Source organism: Prionailurus bengalensis, chromosome A2 (genome assembly GCF_016509475.1).
Source record: "Prionailurus bengalensis isolate Pbe53 chromosome A2, Fcat_Pben_1.1_paternal_pri, whole genome shotgun sequence".
Taxonomy (NCBI): Eukaryota; Metazoa; Chordata; class Mammalia; order Carnivora; family Felidae; genus Prionailurus; species Prionailurus bengalensis.
Window position 1 is genome coordinate 49,932,580 of NC_057348.1, and position 23,292 is coordinate 49,955,871.

At 40.8% G+C, this 23,292-nt stretch overlaps 1 long non-coding RNA gene across 1 annotated transcript in view; it reads right to left on the minus strand.

The window, feature by feature from the left end:
- Positions 1-362: 362 nt before the first annotated feature.
- LOC122487464 overlaps positions 363-23,292 on the minus strand; it is a 115,484-nt gene continuing 92,554 nt past the window's right edge. Inside the window, exons 2-3 of the long non-coding RNA XR_006298388.1 lie at positions 1,155-1,349; positions 363-616 (exon numbers count right to left, since the gene is read on the minus strand). This is a non-coding gene — a long non-coding RNA (uncharacterized LOC122487464). The remainder of the gene's footprint in view (positions 617-1,154; positions 1,350-23,292) is intronic.

Below are 23,292 nucleotides of genomic sequence, written 5' to 3' on the forward strand. Positions count from 1 at the left end.
GTAAGAAAAGTCCTAGCAGTGGCACTCTGACGAAATAGGACTCAGAGAGATTATGCAAGTGAACCCAAGTCACACAGGTGTAAAATGGCAGAGCCAAGGTTTGAACGTACATCAGTGTGAAGGCAAAGCCTGAGAGCTTACCTGTTATGCTGTAATATTTGCCTATCGAGTAAACATCACCCTGCCCTCAGGACCTTTGCTTTTTCAAATCAACCAATCAATCAACCTTAAAGATGTTCTACACAAGCTCAGGACAGAACAACAGGCTTCTATATCACCAGAAATACAAGAAGCTAAAGTCCAAGAAATTCAGCCAATATATAGGACGCTGTTTCCTAAGATGTCAAACAGCTTACCTGGACGGAAATTTTCACTGGGGGTCCTCTCAGTTTTGAATCACATTGACCCAGCACTGGGTGTGCCAGCTCTGCAAACATAATAGCCAATATCTGGAGCAAGATGAAACAAATTATCCCCTCATCCAGATGTTTTGATGTTCATTAATATGACATCTTATTAAGAATGTGTTATGTGCTGGGTATCTGGTAGGAGACTGGCTCATTTTTCTTATTTTCCAGATGTGTTGTACAATAAGAATGGAAACATGGTCTCACTCCTAGAAATGAAATGAGTGGAGAAAAATGAAAGATTATAAAACAAACATCTCTGCCTAATTTGCAATGAATTAGCAGGATTTATTACTAATAACAACATAATGGGCTGGCATACATTCATGGAGAACTAATGGCATGTCAAGCAATATAACGAATGTTTTATGCATATTATTGTCACATTTAATCCCTGCACCTATTTTCATTGGAGACACAAGGATTTGGAGACTTGAAGAGGCTGTAAAGTGGAAGTGGTCAAGTTACATTCAAAGTGTGACTGTCTGACTCCAGAGCCCTAACTCAACTGTCACTTCAGTGACTTTGTTATGTCTTTGCTACATAGAGTGTGGTTCATGGACCATCAGCAACTGACTTCTGGAAGTTTGTTAGAAATGAGGGATGTCAGCCTCCCTCCCCAGATATGATTAATGCATGCCTACGCTTTACCAGGATCCTCAGGAGACCACGTGCTAACTTCTAGATGTCCTTCACAGACAACTTGCTTCATATCACCTGAGTGCTTGTGGCAAAAAAAGCACCTACCCTCCATTCCAGGTTCATTGAACAAGATTCTCTGAGGGTGGCACCCAGGAATCTGTACTTTTATGAGTTCTTCAGTTTGTTTTGATGGCACAATGACATCTGATAACCAATGCTGTGTTATATTTCTTCTTTTCAAGGTCTAGCTGTGGGGTTCTATTCTTCTGGAAATGGAAGATGTATCCCAAAATGGAAGAACTGTAAAAAAGAAAATTGGTCCAATTGAGGGCTCTTAGGAAGACATTCACTTGTTGCTGATTTGTAATCCTGGGGAAGCTTGAACCATCCTATCAAAGCCAACTTATCAAGTCCATCCAATTCAGCAACATATGCTGAGTTGGTGTGCTCAGCATTAGGAGCAAGGAACAAGGGTGAGTTTTTAACTAGGAGGATGATAAAAAGACACAAACAAACATGATCTAAAGCACAGGAGCTCGTTGACATAAGAGATGCACACTATCCAAATCAGGTCTGCCTACCTGGAAACGCCAACACCTTCTGTCAGCCAGTTAGCCCCATATGGAACCAGGGAAATAGACTGGCCATGACCTCAGCCCCTCTTCTTGGTGCTGTCTGAAGTTAGGCTGGTACACAAAACCTCTAGGCCTCCCTGAGCCTAGACAGACATTTGTACATAAGCATACATTTGCACACCAACCATGTTGCCCTAATGTATTCACTTGGGTTTTGGCTTTGCTTCTCCTGTTTAGCTGTCAAATAATCTATTTAGATTAAAGCTTCTGCTCTGTCAGGGCACACACCCATGGCTGATGTCCACCAATCTCCCTTTTAGCTCCCTGAAGTGAGCTAGCATCTGGATTTTAAGCATTCATTCATTTCACATGCAAGTGCCCAGGATTAAGATACTATGGAGATACAAGACTGATTCTGTATTCTACACCTGGAAATTTGACTTAGAGTCTAACAGTGCAGGACATTAGCCATTAAATACTTACAAACAGAGATCGATGCAATGGAGGTGAGGTTTGGAGTCCTGTAAAAGTTAACGGAGGACCAAAAACTCAACCAGGGTCCACACAGAAGGCTTTCCTGAGGAAGTGACATTCAATGGAGACCGGAAGATCCAGAGATGAGACTGATTACCTGGACCCCTGCCATCCCTTGTGGATCAAGAAGACTTACACCTGAAAGTCTACTGTTCTACAATGGCCTTCAATCTGCATTTAATATGTACTCAGTCTGCATTTAATATGTACTAGTGTGTGGGGCGCCTGGGTGGCTCAGTCGGTTAAGAGTCCGACTTCAGCTCAGGTCATGATCTCACGGTTCGTGAGTTGGAGCCCTGTGTCGGGCTCTGCTGACAGCTGAGAGCCTGGAGCCTGCTTTGGATTCCATCTCTCTCTCTCTCTCTCTCTCTCTCTCTCTCTCTCTCTCTGCCCCTCCCCTGCTCACGCTCTGTCTCTCTCTCTCTCTCTCTCTCTCAAAAAAAAAAAAATATATATATATATACACACATACATACATACATACATACATACATACATACATACTGGTGTGAACAAATGGGGTTTTGTGCTTTGTTACATATTGAGTCTATGCTGAAGCCCTAATCTCCCATGTGACTATATTTGGAGATGGAGCCTCTGAAGAAGTAATGAAGGGTAAACCAGGTTATAAGGATGGGGCCCTGATCCAATAGGATTGGTGTCCTTTTAGAAACACCTGAGAGATCCCTCTCACTCTATGACATGTAAGGGCACAGCAAGAAGGGTGCTATCTGCAAGCCAGGAAGAAGGTTCTCCCCAGAAACCAAACCCTGTTGTAAACTTGATCTTAGACTTCCAGCCTCCAGAACTGTGAGAAAATAAATGTCTGCTGTGTAAGTCACCCAGTCCATGGGTTTCATTATGTCAGCCTGAGAAGACTAATACATGCTGTATTTTGATATGCATCTGCTAAAGCCACTTCTTTACCCACTTATCATTACTTAGAATTACAAGAGAAAAATTAGACCCAGGGTCTTGAGGATTTATTTTCTCTCTTTTTTTCCTGATCAGCAATAATGTCTGTGTGATATTTGTAACAGTGGGCTAAATTAAAATAAGATCAGTAAGTTAATTTTATAGTTTAGGCGAACAAAATCGATTTTCTATCATAAATATATTTCTTAATTTTAAGTAAACAAGGTATCCAATAAATTTACACATTTAAATGGTTAGAATGTTAATTTAGGGTTTGCTTATTCACATTAACTACTTAAAATTATGGAAAAATATTGTTTTTAACATAAGAAAATGAGTATTCTTCAAGTTTTGCCACACCTCCTTTTTTTATAGTATTTAGGGATGAATATTCTCCAACATTTTTCTTATTTTTTGTGAGAAAGGCAAAGGTTAGCCCAGCATCTTTTGGATTTCACAAAGGTTTTTGATTTGTTTTTTCACAATTATAATTCACATTTTAACAACTATGGCTGGTCTAAGAAATGAAAGCCTTTAATTTCTTATTTCCATTAATTTCCTTAATTACTGTGCTCTACCCTTACAAATATATAAGCAATGAGGTAAGTAAGCATCCTAATTCCTATTCAGTATAGGGAAACGTGGTGCAGGGAGGGGACGTGAAAATAATGCCAATGTCACAAAGTTGGAAAATGGAAGTCAGCTTCCAAATTCAGGACTGTTTGACTCTCATCTACTGCCTTCTATACTTAACCACTTAATTCCTCATCTATACTTCCTTATGTTCTGATTAGAGCTCTCCTCTCCACCACCTTCCCAACCCAATCCCCTCAGTAGCTACGCTGTCCAGAGGACCCTTCACCATCCATCCTCCCCCATCTTGTCTATTCTAGCACACACTGGCTCCCTCTCTCCACCTCACGTCTCACACCCACACCAGAGTGTCAGGAAATGAAGCACCACTGGAATCCAAAATGTGGAAAAACCAACCCCCTACCACTGGTATCTATAGAATGTTAGAGAGAGGCAGCACTTGACCTTGAAGTTTTGGGGAGCAACCAAGTTGTAGAGACATGTAAACATTATAAACAAAAGTAGAGAGTAGGGAAGTTATAAAATGTATGAAATATATCCCAAATCAGAGTTCTATTTTGAGAAAGAACAGAGTGCATGCATTGGACATGTCTATCACCCAGACAGGTTGTCTAAGTGAGCTGTAGAGAATACTAGGCACAGGTTGGTAGAGGCTTGCTTGTGTCTCCCCAGCATCTCTCTCTGCTGCTAGTAACAGATGCCAGCACATTCATGTGACCCAAATGAGGCCAATTCTAGTACCGCCCCCTGGCAACAGTGATTGGTCCAAGGTGGAGGGCAGAGCACTTGACTCTAGCTGGACTGATCAGATTCTCTATTCTGGGAATCTGAGTATTCTTCAGACACACAGTCAACAAGAGTGGTTGAACTTGAGTCACTCTCTGACAGTTTTCTAGAAAGCAGGTCATGCACTTTGGCCTCTGAGACCTCTGGGGCATCCCTGTGTCCTAGTATTCCCAAGACTTGGTTATCTGTCTCTTCCTTTGGTTTACTGAGCTACTCCATGTGCTGGAGTCAGATTCTATTGCTTTAACCCAGACTAAGGAGTTTGTACTTCATTAAGTAGGAAACTCAGGGTCATTAAAGGATTTTAAGAATAGGGGGATTATTATCAGGCATGCAGAAATAATCCACAGGGATAGACAGAAACAGCATAAGAATGCCATTTACTGATATGCTCATCAATTTTTATTCAGAGCCAGAGTTACATTCCTTGTACTGGAAACAATTGGACTGATGATGGGTTTAAAATATCAACAAAGAAATCAGAGAACTCAAAGTAAGGAGTCCCATAAAGCAAGGTAAATTACATTCCAGACAGTCAGAAGCACATTCTTCTTTAATCTTGATCATTCCAGATTTGAAAACTATGATTTTCAGAATCACAGAATATTCAGGTGACATGTGACATTCCATTACTTGGTCTCAGGAAATTGTGTGTGTGTGTGTGTGTGTGTGTGTGTGTGTGTGTGTGTGTGTGTGTGTTTTAAGTGTGTCGATATTATTACATTTCCCCCAACCCCCCCAAAAAATCCAGCCATGTCCAAAACCTAAAAAGTCCTACAATGCAATAGTATGCCTGATGAGACACCATGCTCTTTTTTTAATTAAATTTTTAATGTTTCTTTATTTTGAGAGAGAGAGCATGAGTGGGAAAGGGGCAGAGAGAGAGAGGGAGAGAGAGAATCTCAAGCAGACTCCACACTGTCCGCACAGAGCCTGATGGCAGGGCTTGATCTCACAAACCGCGAGATCATGACCTGAGCTAAAATCAAGAGTTGGACATTCAACTGACTGAGTCACCCAGGAGCCATGAGAAGCCTTGCTCTTAACCTTCCTCACTTCCCACCTTTCAAGAAACTGTGCTTGGATGATATGAGCTCAGCCAAAGGCCAGTGGACTCAGATTTTCCTTGGGATAGGGAGGAAGAAATAAGAGCATCCAATGATTATGTCCCAATTTAGGTAACTTTGGGCTTCATTTTGTTTCACGATTTGATGCTCAGAAATGAGAGCAGAGAGTCATGGGTATCACTGACCTGCCTCCACATGCAAAATGAGCCTGTCAATTCACACAGTTTGGAAGGTCGCCCATTCCAGCATGAAATTCCACATCCTCTAACAGGGACTGTTAGAGTGTCCACACTCTTGCTTTGTTCTCCCATTTCTGTCCTCCCTGCTTCTCAGCAGACCATACAGGGTATTATAACATGTATGAGCCTGGATGTATATGCTTCTGTGCATTAGGAACAGTCATTTTAATTCTTTAGACACAAAACAATATCATCAAGGACTAGAAAATCTGAAGACTTTACCTGTGTACAGAATTTTATAATTTGCTAAAACTTTTTACATTATTCCATCAATTATATTAAAAGGCATAGTTTCTCAACCTCATCACAGCTGACATTTAGGTCTAGAAACTTTTTTGTGGTAGGGGACTGTCCTGTGAATTGTGGGACGTTTAGCAGCACCCTTGGCCTCTGACCATTACCTACCAGTAGCATCCAGCCCAGTTGTGGCAATCACAAGCATCTCCAGACATTTTGGGGGCAAAATTGTCCCTGGTAAAAATTGTTGCTATAAGGTATTGCCTCATTTCTTCTAGATGCCCCTTACTCCATCCTCTATATCTGCCTCATTGGCAAAGTCCTACTCATCTTTTCATGGTTAGTTGATACATGGCCTCCTCCTGAAAGTCCTCCCTGGCCTCCCAGAACCAGTTAGGGGCCCTTCCCTGGCTTTCTTCAATCCCCCTAGTCACCTTAATTTGCAACTGTTATACTTAAATTTTTTTTTACATTTATTTATTTTTGAGAGACAGAGAGAGTCAGAGCACAAGTGGGGGAGGGGCAGAGAGAGGAGGAGACACAGAATCTGAAGCAGGCTCTAGGCTCCAAGAGCTGTCAGCACAGAGCCCAACACGGGGCTCGAACCCACAAACCATGAGATCATGACCTGAGCCAAAGTCGGATGTTTAACTGACTGAGCCACCCAGGCTCCCCAGCAACTATTATACTTTATGACAAGTGCCTGATAATGTCTGCTCCCCCATCGACTGTGAGTCCCGCTTATTGTTCATGCCCAAATTGCATGGCAGGGTGAATTATATCTGGTAGATATCCAAAAACTCCTTGGGAACAAAGAAAATAGGGCAGGTAATATTAGCACCACTTTGCTCATGAAGAGACTGAGGTTAAGGTAGTCAACTGACTTCCTTATCCACGGTCATAAAGCTTCTTAAATAGTTCAGCTGCTTTTACTTCCCAAATGTCTCTGGATTCCAAATATTTGCCTCCATCCTCATGGAAATCACCCAAGTCAAAGTCATCATTTCTCACCTGGGCTTCTTACAATCCTAGTGGTATCCCCTCCAGGATGTATCATCTGTTCTGTACATGCCAGCCTTGTGGTCTTGCAGATGCTTACCTCCAAGGTCATAGCTCAACCCTGCTAGGGAAGCCCCTGCCCACCTCTACACCCATATCTACCTCCCCCTACCACGCCTACCCCCTCCCTGGATTTCCCTCTATTCCAAATATGGGCAACTCCCTTCCACAGCAGGGCCCTGACATACACTTCCCCCTCTCCTGGAATGTTCTATTCCTTCTTTTCACCTAACAAACTTTTCTATTCCTGATACTCTTAGTTCTAAAGTCACTTTTCCTTCTTCAGCACTCTACAGCATGAATTAGATCAAGTACCCCTGGTGTAGGCTCTTAGCCCCAATACCTTTCTCTCATAGCACTTATTTATGACTGTTTGTGTTGAATGTCTCTGCCCGTGGTAAGAATTGCCACTATAAGGTATCACCTTACCTCTGCTATATAAGTTCTACGATAATGGGCCTATGTTTATTTTGCCCACTGTTGTTATGCCACTACATTGCACAGCAGCCTGGCACATAGTAGGCACTTGATGCACATTTATGGAAGGAAGAAAGGGAGGAGATAGGAAGGAAGAAGATAGAAAGAGTAGAAAGAAGGTAGCAAAAGGGGAAGGAAGAAATGGGAAGAGGGCAGATTCAGAGGAAGGGAGGGAGGAAGATAGAAGCATGCAAAGAAATATGTAATACACAGAATTATCACTGCTAGCTTATACACTGTGGGATTCTTAAAGAAAAAGCCCTTTTCATCTCCACTTTGACAAGAATGCTCAGACCATCTTAAACCATCCACTCATCTAATGTATCATGTAACCAATTGTTTGGAATCTGATACACAAAAAGAGAATCAGAAATCAATAGAGCTTGTGACCTTTAAAGGAAATGACATTTTTTTGCAGGATACACTGGTGGCACATGGCGAATGTGACAATTTTCAGGCAGCATGTTGTGCCTCTAGAAATATATTACAGATTTTCTGTCTGTACACCCACCTTTACCTAAGCTGTGGTTGGATTTTCTCCACATGGGAACACTGAGGTCATCAGCCTCCCCTCCTCCTGCAGACAGAGTCTTTGCATATGGAGCAGCCCTTTGGGAGGTTGGCATTGGTGTGGGAGAGGGTGAGGGCCGTGGGAAAAGGGAACCTGAAATGGTAAAGGATGGAAGCTAATGGAGAAGAACAGAGACAGCAAGGGGGTGGCATCTTTCACCCCTTCCCTTCCCCCCTCTCCTATTTTCTCTGATCAAAGATGGGGAGAAGTGAGAACACTGGCTCCTCCCAAAGCTATAAGATAAATCTGGTTCTTATCAAAATGGGTGCTTTAGGGCAGGCCTGATATTCTGCACTCAAGTCCCCCTGCACTTCTATTCCGCCTTTCATCCAGGGAGGCCCAACCTCCAACCCCTAAAATGTTCCAGATTTCATAAGTCCCCACCACTTGTGATGGTTGATTTCATGTGTCATCTTGGCTGGTCCACTGGTACCCAGTTTCAGGTCAAACACCAGTCTAGATACTGTGAAGAATTTTTTTTTTTTTGTAAAACACTGAAATCAGTAGACTCTAAGTAAAGCAGTCACCTTTTACAATTTAAGTGGGCTTCATCCAATCAGTTAAAGGCCTGAACAGTAAAGGCAGATTCCACAAGAATAGAGGAATTCTGCCTTATAGACTGCCTTTGGACTCAAGGGGCAATATCAACTCTTCCATGGGCTGCCTGCTGGCCTGGACCCCCATATGGGGCTGAGCCTCCAAAAATCATGTAAGCTAATTCCTTAAAATAAACCTCCATCTCCTAATCTCAGTATGTCCCTTCCCGCCCCCATCTCACTGTACACACACACACACATACACACTCATATACACACATACATCCTATTGGCTCCTTTTCTCTGGAGAACCCTGACTAATATACGACTCCTCCTCCTCCTAATCACAATGCACAACTCTGGGTCTGACCGCCCAGGCTTGCTGGGACAATCTAATTAATGATTTCTGGCTGCAGCATTATTAGATATGAACACAGTGAGAAATTACCCCTTCGGGTGAACACTCACTGTAGCTAGGGCCCACAGGTGTATCCACACACTGATTTTTATCTCACATCCTCCCAGACAAGCAAAGAGAAGGACCATCTGTATGTTCCTTTTTACAAATAGGGAAAGTAAGGCCCGGGGAGGTCAATTGGGATACCCAAATTCACATGTCTACTGTCAATTGGAACTCAAACCTGGGTTTGTCTTCCATTCTGGCCTCTTTCTGGCGTTGTACTGGTCTGCCCAGAGCCAAGCTCCTGACATTACAGAATCTAATGGTGGGACCCTGAGACACAGTGTCAGGCAGAGGGAAAAGCTGAAACATGTGGCAAAAGAACTTGGATTTGGATTAAGTCAGACCTGCATCCTAACTGTGCTAATTCCCTGGGGGATCTTGCACAGTCATTTCACTCCTCTTGGCCTCGGTTTACCCAACTGTGAAATGAGAGGGCTGGACTAACGATGAGTAATTTCTGGGAAGGATCTCTCTCTTTGTGCAACTTCCAAAGTGCCATGATTGGAGAGTAATGGCCAAGTAACAAGAATAAACTAACACAAGGAAGGAACAAAGGTTTCTGGTGTGTGTATGTGTGTGCGTGCGTCTGTGTATGTTTGTGTGTGTGTGTGTTGTTGTTATCACTTTTCTCTGCTGCCAGGGTCTGTTTTGAGTTTTTCCACCCTTGACACCCGTGTCTGACACATCTCTCCAGCTCATAATGAGCTTTCATTCAAGTCACTGATCAATAGCAGGAACCAGCAGGTCTGTGTCTCCTGCTTGTTTTCTCTATCTTCAATCTGCCAAGACAGATTAGGCTATTTCCAAGGTCACTCAATATTCAGGGAGAGAATGGAAAGATATCTGTTGGGCTGTTCATAGAACAAGGCTGCAAACAGACAAGCTGAGAGCTCAACTGTGTGTTCCATGACAGATTCGATTTACATCAAGGTCAAAGAGGGTACGTTTTCTTGCTGAACCCTTCCCGAGTCAGAGCTGCTGGCTAGTCCATCAGCTACCAAGTCAGGGTCCTCCCTAATGGAACACTGACTTATAAACACAGAGCCAGCCTCACCAGTCAAGAGGTACGGTGTAATCTTGTGATTCGAGGTGTCCCTTGCTATGCAATCTGCTTTATCAGTCTGTTGAAACATTCATCACTGGACTTCAGTGCAGGATACAGCACAGAGCCTCTTTCCTTACCAATCCTGACATTTTTGTTGCAATAGCTAAGTCTAATCTCTTGACAAGTACTTCTATTCACCCAATCACGGCAATGCAGTCAGTACTTGTAGAGAAAGCATCTGTTCAGCCTCCACCTTTGAAGACATGCATAGAAGTTTCCTGGTTCAGGAAAACAACACAATAAGAATGGCATTACCCTATTCCCCCAATTATTTGGGAGGAAACTGGGAAAATAAAACATAGAATATCTCAAGTAAAAAAAGGTTTCCAATTTTAAACCTGTAAGTGATTGTTCAAAAACTGTAAAGATAAAACCCAGGCTACAACATACAGACTTGGGGGGGCCTGCCTCAACTCTTATTCTGTTTTGAATTGTGTCTCCACAAAAAGTCTTATGTTGAGGTCCTAACCCCTAGAACCTCAAAATGTAACTGTATTTGGAGTTTAAAGTATACCTTTAATGAGGTAATTAGGGGCGCCTGGGTGGCGCAGTTGGTTAAGCGTCCGACTTCAGCCAGGTCACGATCTCACGGTCCATGAGTTCGAGCCCCGCGTCGGGCTCTGGGCTGATGGCTCAGAGCTTGGAGCCTGTTTCCGATTCTGTGTCTCCCTCTCTCTCTGCCCCTCGCCCGTTCATGCTCTGTATCTCTCTGTCCCAAAAATAAATAAACGTTGAAAAAAAAATTTTTTTTTAATGAGGTAATTAAATTAAAATGAGATCCATCAGGGTGAGCTCTAATCTAACATGACTGGTGATTTTAAACAAAGAGAAAATCTGGACACAATCACATACAGAAGGAAGATGGTGTACAGACACAGGGGAAGATGGCCATCTACATACCAAGGAGAGAGGCCTGGAACAGATTCTTCTCTCAAGGCCCTCAGAAGGAACCAACTCTGCTGTCACATTGGTCTCAGATTTCTAGCTTCCATAACTGTGAGAAAATGACTTTCTGTTGTTGAAGCCCCCCAACCTGTGGTACTTTGTTATAGTGGCCCTAGCAAACTCATAAAACTCTCTCTGAAGACGGTGCAACATTTGTCGAATACCTGAGGCATAGATTCAGATGCAGGGGTCTCTCTCTTAAGAGGTTTAAAATGCCAATAAAATAGTCAGCATTTCAAAGGGGATCCTTTCTAGAGGAAAAACATGTAAATATAATATGTATATATGAGAGAAGAGAAAGAGAAAGAGAGAGAGAGAGAGAGAGAGATGCACTTTCTGTTAATCTTTTATTTGCTATGATACTTTGAAGTTGTCTAATCTGGCTATGTGAATCACAGTACTACTAAGGAGAAGTCCTTGGTGTTATTAAGGATTTAATTCAATCATTCTATAAATATTTATTTGATATTTCCTATATTCCAGTCACTGTACTAGGAACTGGGGTTACAAGTGTGAACAAAATCCCTACTCTAATTGAGCTTATGTTCTAGGAGGGGAGATAGGTGAATAAGAAGTCATACCTAAGGAGTTGGTTAGGCAGTGATACAAGCTATGGAAAAAAATAAATCAGGGAAAAGGAATGAATTGTTGAGAGCCTTCATTTTAGACAGAATGGATGGGGCATGCTGATTGGTGACCCAATGTCTATCTGCTCTATCCCAGTCCTTCCAAGGTCAGTTCTGTAAAGCAGGGGGCTGGAAGCCTGTGAATTATATTCCTAAGATTCCCTTGCAGCTGGCACCAGCTAGGTTCTGCCAATGCTCCCTCTGCCAGTAGGAGTCACTGATGAGAGACTGGCAGAAGGAAGGAAGAAGCAACATTCTTTCCGCTTCTGGTGGTGCTTTAAGCAACTTTAGCTGCCATGGTGGAGTGGGCAGGTAAGGGGGGCTCTTGAGTTCCTGATCAGACAGACTAACACCAAGAGCAGTAACCCTGCAGCAGTTAATGGCTCTGCCTTTGGCAGTGGTAACACCAGAAGCAGGTCTCTTCTAGCTCCCAAGCACTAATGGAAGTAAAGACTGGTCTTGCTGCAAAGCAGTGGCAGTGTTGGACCCAGAAGCATCTGTCTCTGTGGCACATGTGCAGCCTCTGGGTTATACCATTTCTCCTTTTCTTTTGCAGCCCCCCTGCTGTCATGAATCTGTATGGGCCCACCTATTCCTTCTGCCCCACCAGGCTTTCATTTTGTAATCAATCTCCCTCTATTACATTCTCTGAAAACAAACAAACAAACAAACAAAAAACAATTGTTCCTGTGTTTCTAATTAGACAATGACCAGGACAGAAGGTCTCACTAAGAAAGTGGCATTTGGGTTCAGGATATAAAGAAAACAGAGTGAGACTTGGGAATATCTGGGGTAGAAGCATTCCAGGCAGAGGGAAGTGTGAGTTCCAAGGTCCCAACTGGGAACATATCTGTTATTTTCAGGGAACACTAAGGAGGCCATGGGAGATGGAGGAGAGTGATGAAGGGAGAGAAAAGCAGAAAATGAGATTAGAAAATGAGACTCAGATCATGAGGCTACTGAGATGATGCTATTACCCTAAACAAAAAAATTCAAGATCCCCTATTAAATGTATAGAGAGAGAATGACATAGCTGGAAGTCATCATAATTTTGAAGGGATATTGGAACCCAGTGTATGCCTGTTCCAACATTATGAAAATGGAAAAACCATGGGAACTGTGATTTAAAACAGGCTCCTTGAAGACTATAGCCCACAGGCCGAATCCAGCCCACTACCAAATCCAGCTTTTGTAAATAAAGTTTTAGTGGCACACAGCCACACCCATTCATGTACACATTGCATTTGCATCATGATGGTAGACATGAGTACTTGCAACAGAGACTATCTGGACCACAAAGCCTAAGATATTTACTCTTTCCTTTGTAGAAAAAGTTTGCCAACCCTGATGTAGAGAGTTAGTCATTTCAGTGATAAAGAACGGATTTCAGAATAGGAAAATAACCATATATGGTTAGTAAAAAAATTTTACCTACATAATGTAGAGTCTTTGTATAAAGTTAGCAGAAGTATCATAAAATAAAAACCTTCAAGCATCACATCACAAAACCTTCACCTACTTTTTCTTTCACCTATTTTTTTTAAAAAGGGAGAATCAGACCAATAAATACAGAGAATAAACAGATAGTTGCCAGTGGAGAGGGGGCTGGAGGGTGGGCAAAGTGGGAGACACAAGATTCGAACTATGGAATAAATAAATCACAAGGATCAAAGACACAGCATAGGGAATATAGTCAGCACTACTGTAATTGCTTTGCATGGTGATAGATGGTAGCTACACTTTGATAAACGTAGCGTAACGTATACAGTTGTCAATTTACTATGTTACTTGAAACTAATGTAACATTGTGTGTCAACTATACTCAAATAAATTTAAAAAATTTCACCTAAAAGCAGTCTGCATATCGTCAGGAAAGTATCAATGAGTCGTAGGCAGGGAATGAGGGGATGCAGGGAGGCACTGAAGTCAGCCATTGGCATGATCTCTTGAGCAAGATGATACCTGCTTAATCAGAATGGAACAAACAAAAGCCAATAGGTGTCCAAAAGAGTGGTGGAAATTCAGCAATGCTGGACGAAAGAAAGCTTCACATGGTTGGAAATCCCATCCTAATCCTAAATCCTAAGACAGGGAAAGGGAGAAATGCATCTGTAGTTCTCACTCTACACCCCCCTCCCACATCTTTCCAAAATGAGCACCCTCCGTCCACTTCATCTTTCCTTCCTTTTGCCTAGGTCATATCCCACGCTGAGCACTGAGGGAGAATAGTAAAATTTGTCTTTGCATATGGAAATTTAGCTCCTCATTTTCTTGAAATGTACAGAAGCAGAAACTAACATTTGCATTTCATAGTCTCCAGATTCCCACAGACCTTGATGAGCCAAGAGGCAGTTAACACAAGCATTCCTGGGTAAACTCAGTTTTCTATTGGCAAATAAATCTTTTTATATTAAGGTGAAACAATAATAATCATTTTAAACAATCATGTGGAGTGTGATTACAAAATAGCTCATTTGGAAAGAACATTATCAGCTTATGAGATCCTTGGAGATTCTAAGACGGAAGGTGCTACGGATAAAACCAACTGTTATGGGGCTTTGTTATTTCCACAGCACAAGGAGGCAAAATTCACATTTTAACACTGTAATAAGAAAACAATGCAAAGTCTGATTAAGTAAAAAGTGAGAGCACTTGTTACAGCCAAACTCAATGTCTCTCACATGCTTGCTGGCATTGAGGAGGAATCATGGGAGAGGTTTCTAAACTCCCGGGGCTCCTCAGGTACCATTCAGTTTTGTGCACTCACATTCTGATCACGCTCCCTTTGATGGCTGGGTAATAGCAAAGGTTTGCTAGCAAATGCAAACAATTACATTTTGCAGTACTCCATTCTCTTGCTATTTACCCAAGGTTTCTGGAAAGCAGAATTCCATCTGGCCTAGTCTCAGTCATGCTGAGCTCATTTCAATGGTGAATTTTCCAGAACACTATAACCGCCCTGACTTGGGTTTATTGGTAAAATGTCAAGACTTGAGTTACTCAACCTGCAGAAGAGTCGGGAGCATTGAGTAGTATTGCCAACGTATGGTGGAATTGTTTCTGAGAATATAGTAACTCCTGGAATAATAAAGAACTAGCATTCATTCATTTAACAAACAGAAAGTGAACCCCTTCCTTGTACCAGATGCTGTTCTAGGTACTGGAGATAAAATTATGAGATCACAGTTGGGATTTTTCCTCCTTGGAACTTCATATCCAACAGAAATGGGAAAGATAGGTCAATGGTTTTATGAAAAGATGTGCCCAAAACCATTTCCTTGTGAATATGGCAACCAGCCCCATTAACCTTATTTACACAAGGACAAATATTACTTAACCTTCTTTCATAACAAAATTATAGGCAATTTTGAGCAAAGCCATCCAAATCATGACATCTGAACCAATGCAACTTAACTCCTCCTTGCACTGATAAAGGCAATATCTACTTTCTGAACTATCTGAACATTTTTCACCCTTATGGGGTTTTTTTGCTACTGCCACGCACATCAGGCTTGTTTCTATGCAAAACAGAAATTGCAGATGCTTGGATAATACATTCCCTTCCTCATCAGCCTTTCCCATCTTTATGCTGTTACCTTCTGTTCCCTTATTAGCCTATTACAACATGGCTTCTGCCTCCATCTTGCCAGTTGACTATTGACAACTTTATTAATAACTTCCCTGTTGCTTAAGTCCAACAGATAAATGTCATTCCTCAGCTTCCTGATCTTCTCAGCTGCATTCAATAGAGCTGACCACTCTGTCCTACCCTTGTCTTCTGGGGCACTGCATTCACGTAGTTCTCCTCTTACCATCTTGACATCCCTTGCTCACTGATCCTCCTTTAAATGTTGACATTCCCCAAGGATGTCTCTACAACCTTTCCTCCTGGCTTCATACTTTGTATCCTAGCTTTCATTGCCATCTTTGTGCTAATGACTTGAAAGTTTATGTGTCCAGCTCATGCCTCTCCTCTGAGATGAAGAACAAATGCTCAATTGTCTACTTAACATTTCCCCATATACCACCACTACCTCAAAATCACATATCTAAAAACTAAATTCATGATCCAATTACATAATTCATTTTTCTCCAAAGTCCTCTGTCTCCATGAATTGCACTACCAAATTTTACAAACTAGAAATTTCAAAGTTGATATTCCTCCTTCCTTACCCACCACATCCCAATCAATGTCAAGAATTATTGATTCTACTCCCTAAATATCTCTAGAACCCATCCAAAGTGTGTGGCATATCCGCTAACACCTCACTTGTTAAAGCTAGTCACATGGCCAAGCCCAGAGTCAAGGAACAGGACTGTCATTCCTCCATTGCAAATCTATAGGGGAAAAGGCATGGGTATATAAATGGTTGAAAAACTGAGGCTACGGAGGGGTGCCTGGGTGGGTGAGGTTGGTTAAGCATCCTACTCTTGATTTTAGCTCAGGTCATGATTTCATGGTTGGTAGATGGAGCTCTGCATCAAGCTCTGAATTGACAGTGCAGAACCTGCTTGGGATTCTCTCTTCCTCTCTCATTGCCCCTCGCTCCGAAAGAAAGAAAGAAAGAAAGAAAGAAAGAAAGAAAGAAAGAAAGAAAGGGAGAAAGAAAGAAAGAAAGAAAGAAAGAAAGAAAGAAAGAAAGAAAGAAAGAAAGAAGGAAAACTGAGGCTAAGGATGCAATCTACTCCCCCACACTGAACTGACATCCACTTGAACACAATCCTAGTATCCCATACACAGCACAGCTTGGAAACACACTAGCAGCCCCTCTCCCTTTATTCTCTTTGGACCTTTAACCAGTTATGCTTCCTGTCTGGTCTCATATTCATGAAAACCTTCATACAACATGGCTCATGATGACTGTTAGATGACAAAGACTAAAAAGACAATAATCAGTGTTCTGTTCTTTTCTAAGGGGAGGGCTGTCTCTAGGCAAAGAAGAATTTATTTTAATCTTTTTTAAAAATGTTTATTTTTGAGAGAGAAAGAGGAATTTATTTTAAAGGCAAACAAATAATAGGAGGGTTGTGTGCCATTTTGGGTGTTATCTGGGCCCTTGCTGTGCAAAGTGTGATTCATGGACAAACGGATGGGGCATCACCCATGGGCTTGTTACAAACGCGGAATCTTAGGCTCTGTCCAAACCTACTTCATGAAAATTTGCCTTTTGACAAGATCCCCAGGTGATTTGTATGCATATAAAATTTGGGAAACACTGTGCCATGCTATGATTCCTTCAAACTCAGAGACCAAGAGGTTGCTTTGGAAATGATGATGACCAAAATTGAATATAACCAGTTTCCACTCTTTATAGACATAGAAATGGACAGCAAACAGCAATGTGGCAGTTGCTATTAGATTATTAGACCCAAAGCTTTAGTTTTCAAAATCTCCTGTGGGAAAGGGGATGATGTGTTCCTTAGTGAACAGTCTATTTCTTTTGAAATCATGAAATTTCACAAATTACAAGAAAGGTCACATTGAAAATTAAAGCTATAATTTTATTGGGTGACTCCTCTCAGGCCGACAAAATGGTTTTTCTTCACTGCATCATTTTTATTGAATTTCTGGGTTATTTAAAAGGGGGAAAAAGGTATGCCCAAAGTGGATGAGTATACAGTCTGTTGAGTGAAGAAAAAGTATAAAAGATTGTCAATAATTGTGAAATGACAGCTTATGATGAATGACAAAATTAACTCAAGAACCATGTAGAAAACAAAAGCACCCAAGCAACTTTCTAATGTATGAATAATATCGACAGTAAATATGAAAAACAAAGTGCATTTTCAGGGCACCTGGGTGGCTCAGTCAGTTAAGCATCCGACTTCGGCTCAGGTCATGATCTCACAGTTTGTGAGTTCAAGCCCCGCGTCAGGCTCTGTGCTGACAGCTCAGAGCCTGGAGCCTACTTCAGATATTCTCTTTCTCTCTCTCTCTCTCTCTCTCTCTCTCTCTCTCTCTCTCTCTGCCCCTCCCTGTCTCATGCTCTGTATCTCTCTCTCTCTCTCTCAAAAATAAACAAACATTTAAAAAAAAGAAAGTACATTTTCAGATATAATCTACTCATCCAGAATGTAAGGAGAAATGTGCTTTATGTAATTTGGACAACATATATACATCTGCAAAAGTTTCCTGTGCCCTTTATAATTCATTCTTCCCTCCATCCCTGGTCCCCAGGCAATCATTGACTGCCTTCTGTCGTTACAGATAAGCTTGCTTGGATTTTTAGAATTTTATATAAATGAAATCATACATTACATATTCTTTTTTTGGTCTGGCCTCTTCCACTTAGCATGATTTTGAGACTCAACCATGCTGTTGTATGTATCAGTAGTTGACTCCTTTTTATTGCCAAGCAAGTTTACATTGAACATGAGTACACTGTCACCTGTTAGTGGTTACCTGGGTCACTTCTATCCAGGATATTAGAAATAAAGTTGCCATGGAAATGTGGGGATAGGTCTTTATTTGAACATATGTTTTGGTCTTCCTTGGGTAAGTACCTAAGAATGCAATGACTGGGTCATGTGGTAAGCATGTGTTTTACTCTTTAAAAAAAACAATGTAACCATCTCCTAAAGTGGTTGGACCATTTTTCATTCCCACCAGCGAGGTATGAGAATTTTGATTACTCCTGAACACTCAGGACAGTCTTTTTCATTGTAGCCATTTTAATGGGTGGGTAGTATTACCACTCTATGGTTTTAATTTGCATTTCTCTAACAATAATTATCCTCACCATCTTTTCACATTCTTATTGCCCATTAGTACATCTTATTTTTGAAGACTGTATTCAAATATTTAGTGCCTTGGTGGGTCAGTGGGCAAAGGGTTCAACTCTCAGTTTTGGCACAGGTTATGATCTCACAGTCGTGAGATCGAGCCCTGTGTTGGACTCTGTGCTGACAGCACATAGCCTGCTTGGGATTCTCTCTCTACCTCTTCCTTGCTCATACACACATTTCTCCCTCCCTCCCCCTATCTCTCTTAAAATAAATAAGTGTTTTTAAAAACAAAAAACAAAAATATTTAGCTTGTCTTCACTGAGTTATTTTGCTTTTTATTATCAAGCTATACAAGTTTGTTATGTATTCTGGATACAAGTCATTTGTTATATGATATAAAAAAAGTTTCAAGGTTCTTTCTGACTCTCACATTTTAATAAACCATTGTTTGGAAGTATTCTGAATATTCAGATACTTGTAATTGTGGAATTGAATGGTGTGATAAGTATTTTACTTTTCACTTAATCATTTGTACTTTCTGCAGAGGTAATCCACTAAGCATGGATAAATTTAAAAGGACTCCAAAGCCTTCTGTTCATTTATTTTGTTTTCTAGGACCAGAGAAGTTTAAAATATACAGTGTGACTTTATTAAAAGCAACTCTTTTGTCCATTTTCCAGCAGCTGTGGAAGAAATGGGACCTATTTTGGAAAAAAGAAAAAGGAAGAAAGAAAAAAAGTTCATACAGAAAAGAATGTGTTCCTTAGGGGTCCAAAGAAGAATGTGCCCTAAAAGTAGATAGGAGCTTCCTGAGCATCCTAATAAGACTTGACAAAAGGAGTCATGAAGGCTAACTAGAAGACATCACAGACAGGACACCAAAAGATAAAGGCAAGTCTCACTTGAAGACCAAGTGAATGAGTTTGGTTACTGGTTATTGTGGCCAAGAGAATGAGGAAGACTAGAGAGATAGTCAGGCAATATCAACATCTCTGGGTGTATGTAGTCCCAATATTTCTTGGTGCCCCTCAGGGCTTCTGATGACTTCTTAAGTACTACAGGGTATGTATTCAGCACTGCTCTTCAGCTTTAGAATAAAGAAGGGATCAAAGGATTCCTGCCATCAAGGTGCTTACAGGCCAGAAAAGGCAGATAACAACAACAAAAAAAACCTAGGATGAGAATCCAAGAGCAGTTCAGGTATCATGGTGCACCACATATAACAACACGAGGCATTCGAACCCAGCACAACCAAGCAGTGTGATACAAAGGACTGGAGATATACCACGGTTTCTCTGGCACCCCAGACCAGATGTCCTTCTCAAGTAGGAAACTCAAAGCAGTCAAGTTGGAGCAAGACCCAAGGGCAGAACCAGAAAACATCATGACAGCAGCAACATTGATGGCATCAGAGCCAGAAAGCCTAATTTCAGAAAATGAACAGAAACTACAGAGAGATATAACCCCCAGATTACCTTCTTGTGATTAGCCTGTTTCTAGACATCGATGGCCAGCAGCAAATGAAAACTTGACAAATCAAGGGTAGAACCTAAGAAAAGAATGACCCCAAAGAGCCTGTGGTCAGAGATGGTTCTATGCCTCTTTTTACCTTCCATGGCAAAAAGTCTGTGTTTGTCCCAAGTGAGAAGACTGTGTTACAATGCTATAATTAATTAGACATATGTCCAAGTTAACTGTTTGGTAAAAACTCTATGGTAAACTATTTAGATTCTCCTCATACTGGTTCCTTTATGCATTTGTCCATAAAAGAGACATAAAAAAGAAGGAAATCCTGCTGCTTGTGACAACATGGATGAACCTGAAAGACATTATGCTAAGTGAAATAAGCCAGTCATAGAAAGACAAATACTTTACAATCTTAGATGTGAAATTTGAAAAAGTTGAATTCATACAACCAGAGAATAGAACAGTGGTTTCAAGTGTCTTGGGAGTGAAGAAAATGGTGAGATGTTGGTCAAAGGGTAAAAACTTCCAGGTGTAAGACAAACAAATTCCCGAGATCTAATGTACAGCATGGTGATTAATGCTGCAATGTATACTTGAAATTTGCTAAGAAAGTAGATGTTAAGTGCCTCACCACACACAAAAACAGTAACTATGTGAGGTGATAAATGTGTTAAGTTGATTGTGATAATCATTTCACAATGTATACGTATATGAAAATACCACATTAAACACCTTAAAAATAAAATCACATTGTAAAACTTTAAAATAAATTTTTCAAAACTGGTAAGATTTAAAAAATCATATTCAAGAGCTAGTAGAGAGGCTATGAAGCAAGGAATAACCCCACTTCAGAACTGTCTCAGTGAGGGCTGCCTGGGTGCCTCAGTTGTTTAAGGTCATGATCTCCCAGTTCATGAGTTTGAGCCCCATGTTTGGGTCTGTGCTTACAGCTCTGAGCCTGCTTGGGATTCTCTTCCTCCTCTCTCTCTGACACTTGTGTTCTCTCCCTCTCTCTCTCTATCTCTTTGTCTCTCTCTCTCTCTCTCTCTCTCTCTCTCTCTCTCTCACACACACACACACACACACACACACACAAATAAACATTAAAAAAAAAAAAATAACTGCCCCAGTGAAGGTCCCACTGCCTCTAGAACACACACGGAACTTGGTCCACGGATGGGCCCAGAACACTAGGACTCCCGCACATACAAGTATCCCCAAAAGTCAGATGCCTCCAACATGCTCCCCAGAAAAAGGACTCCATGCCCCACCTGCTTCCTCCTGCCACCTGACTCAAAATCTGTCCCATGTTTGCATCTTATTTGCTGAGCCTATGTCATATGTCTGCACCCAGTAGCAAGGAAGTCTGGGAAATTGAGTGTTCAGCTCCTACCTTGTGTAGGAGGGATTCATACTGAGAAAGACTTTTCAGAAGACTCTGTGTGGCCACAAAACAATACATGTCCACAACATACATGGGCACTTCTATCCAACCAAGCCAACAGTTAGCCATGCTGGGGGTACAAGTAGGGAGAGGGAGACTAGAACTTTCCATGGCACAGATATGTATGACAAAACATCTAGTTTTACTAAATTTTATACTCATCCAACCCAGTCATATGTTTCTTACTATTTTTTCATGTTCATTTCCTTTTTTTTTTTTTCATCTCTTATCAGAGGTTCAAGTCAAGCTTCAGCCTCTGTCACTGTCATGGAATGATAGATAAAACTAAGTTTCTGAATTACTGTTGCTGGAGAACAAGCCTACGCTCATTTTAAAGAGCTTTTCTCTGCTCCACATACAATAATGATCAGCTAACAATCGCTATTGTATTTTTGCAAGTACATTGGAACTTGTAAAAAAAAAAAAAAAACCTTTTATGTGACCAAAGCTAACTGTCTGAACAATGATAAAAACATCAGAGGCCACAGAGAGTGGAAAAGTTCCAAAGAATAACAAAGGCTATTTTTCTCATAATAGCAAGCTGAAAAGAAGGTCATGTTGGCAAGATAAAGAGACTCTCCTAAAAGAGAAGATCAGAGCAACCTATTAAAATGAATCTATACTACTAATATCACAGAGTTGTCATTCAATTCTCCTGCTTAATTTCATGAAACAAAGATTAGTGATTATAAACCAGAAGAGAAGGCTCAAATTATTCAGGTAAATGGTATCTGTACTATCATAACTTCTGATATTACAATAAGGTCAGTCCAAAATTGCTCAAGCTGGTGTCTGTCTACCTACACCAAAAATGTAATACATTTTTTAAGTGCACACGTGCACACACACACACAGAGCAGTAAACTGCTTTGTTTGTGGACAACTGTACCAATAAAAACATAAGGAAATTATCAGGCAAACCTAGTTTAATTTTTCAAATAAATTTTTGTAGTATAAAACTTCTCAGAAATGTTTTCTTCGTCTTTTAATATTTATTTATTTTTAAGAGCAAGAAAGACCGAGAGAGAGAGGGGGAGAGAGAGAATCTGAAGCAGGCTCTGAGCTGCCAACACAGAGCCTGATGTGGGGCTCAATCTCATGAACCTTGAGACCATGACCTGAGCCGAAGTCAGATGCCAACTGACTGAGCTACCCAGGTTCCCCTCAGAAATGTTTCCTTAAGAGTAATGCATTATTTAAAATTGTTTGATCTTACTTAACTATCTTTAACAGTCCCAAAGATATGAATACAAGTCAGACTGACTTTATCATTCTAGGTAGATATACTTTGTGTAAGTGCCAAAGCCCTACTTAATGTATACTATACTATCAATATTAATATAAAATAAATTCTATTTTAGATGAAACTTTAAGAAAAATCAATGAGTATATAATAGAAATTGGGCACTTAACACATGAAATAGCAACCAAAAATTTATTTTACAATTATGTACTTAAGGTCTTTAAGAGCGGTAATGCATACAAATTCAAACTAGTAATGATTTCTCTTAAGTGAATTTAACATGTGAATAAAAATACTAAAATCAAAATAAATATCTTAAGTCTGGCAGCTTTAAAAATATGCCTAGAGTTATTTTTAAAACTGTTAGAAAGCTTAGAAAATTTAAGCATTCAATCCACTTAGTTTCTTAAGGAGCCATTTCATTAAAAGATATACCGTTTTTTTTAAGTTTATTTATTTATTTTGAGAGACAGAGACAGCGTGAGTCAGGGAGGAACAGAGAGAGAGAGAGAGAGAGAGAGAATGAATCCCAAGCAGACACCATGCTGCCAGTGCAGAGCTCAATGCAGGGTTTGAACCCACAAATCCATGAGATTATGACCTGAGCTGAAACCAAGAGTCAGATACTTAACCA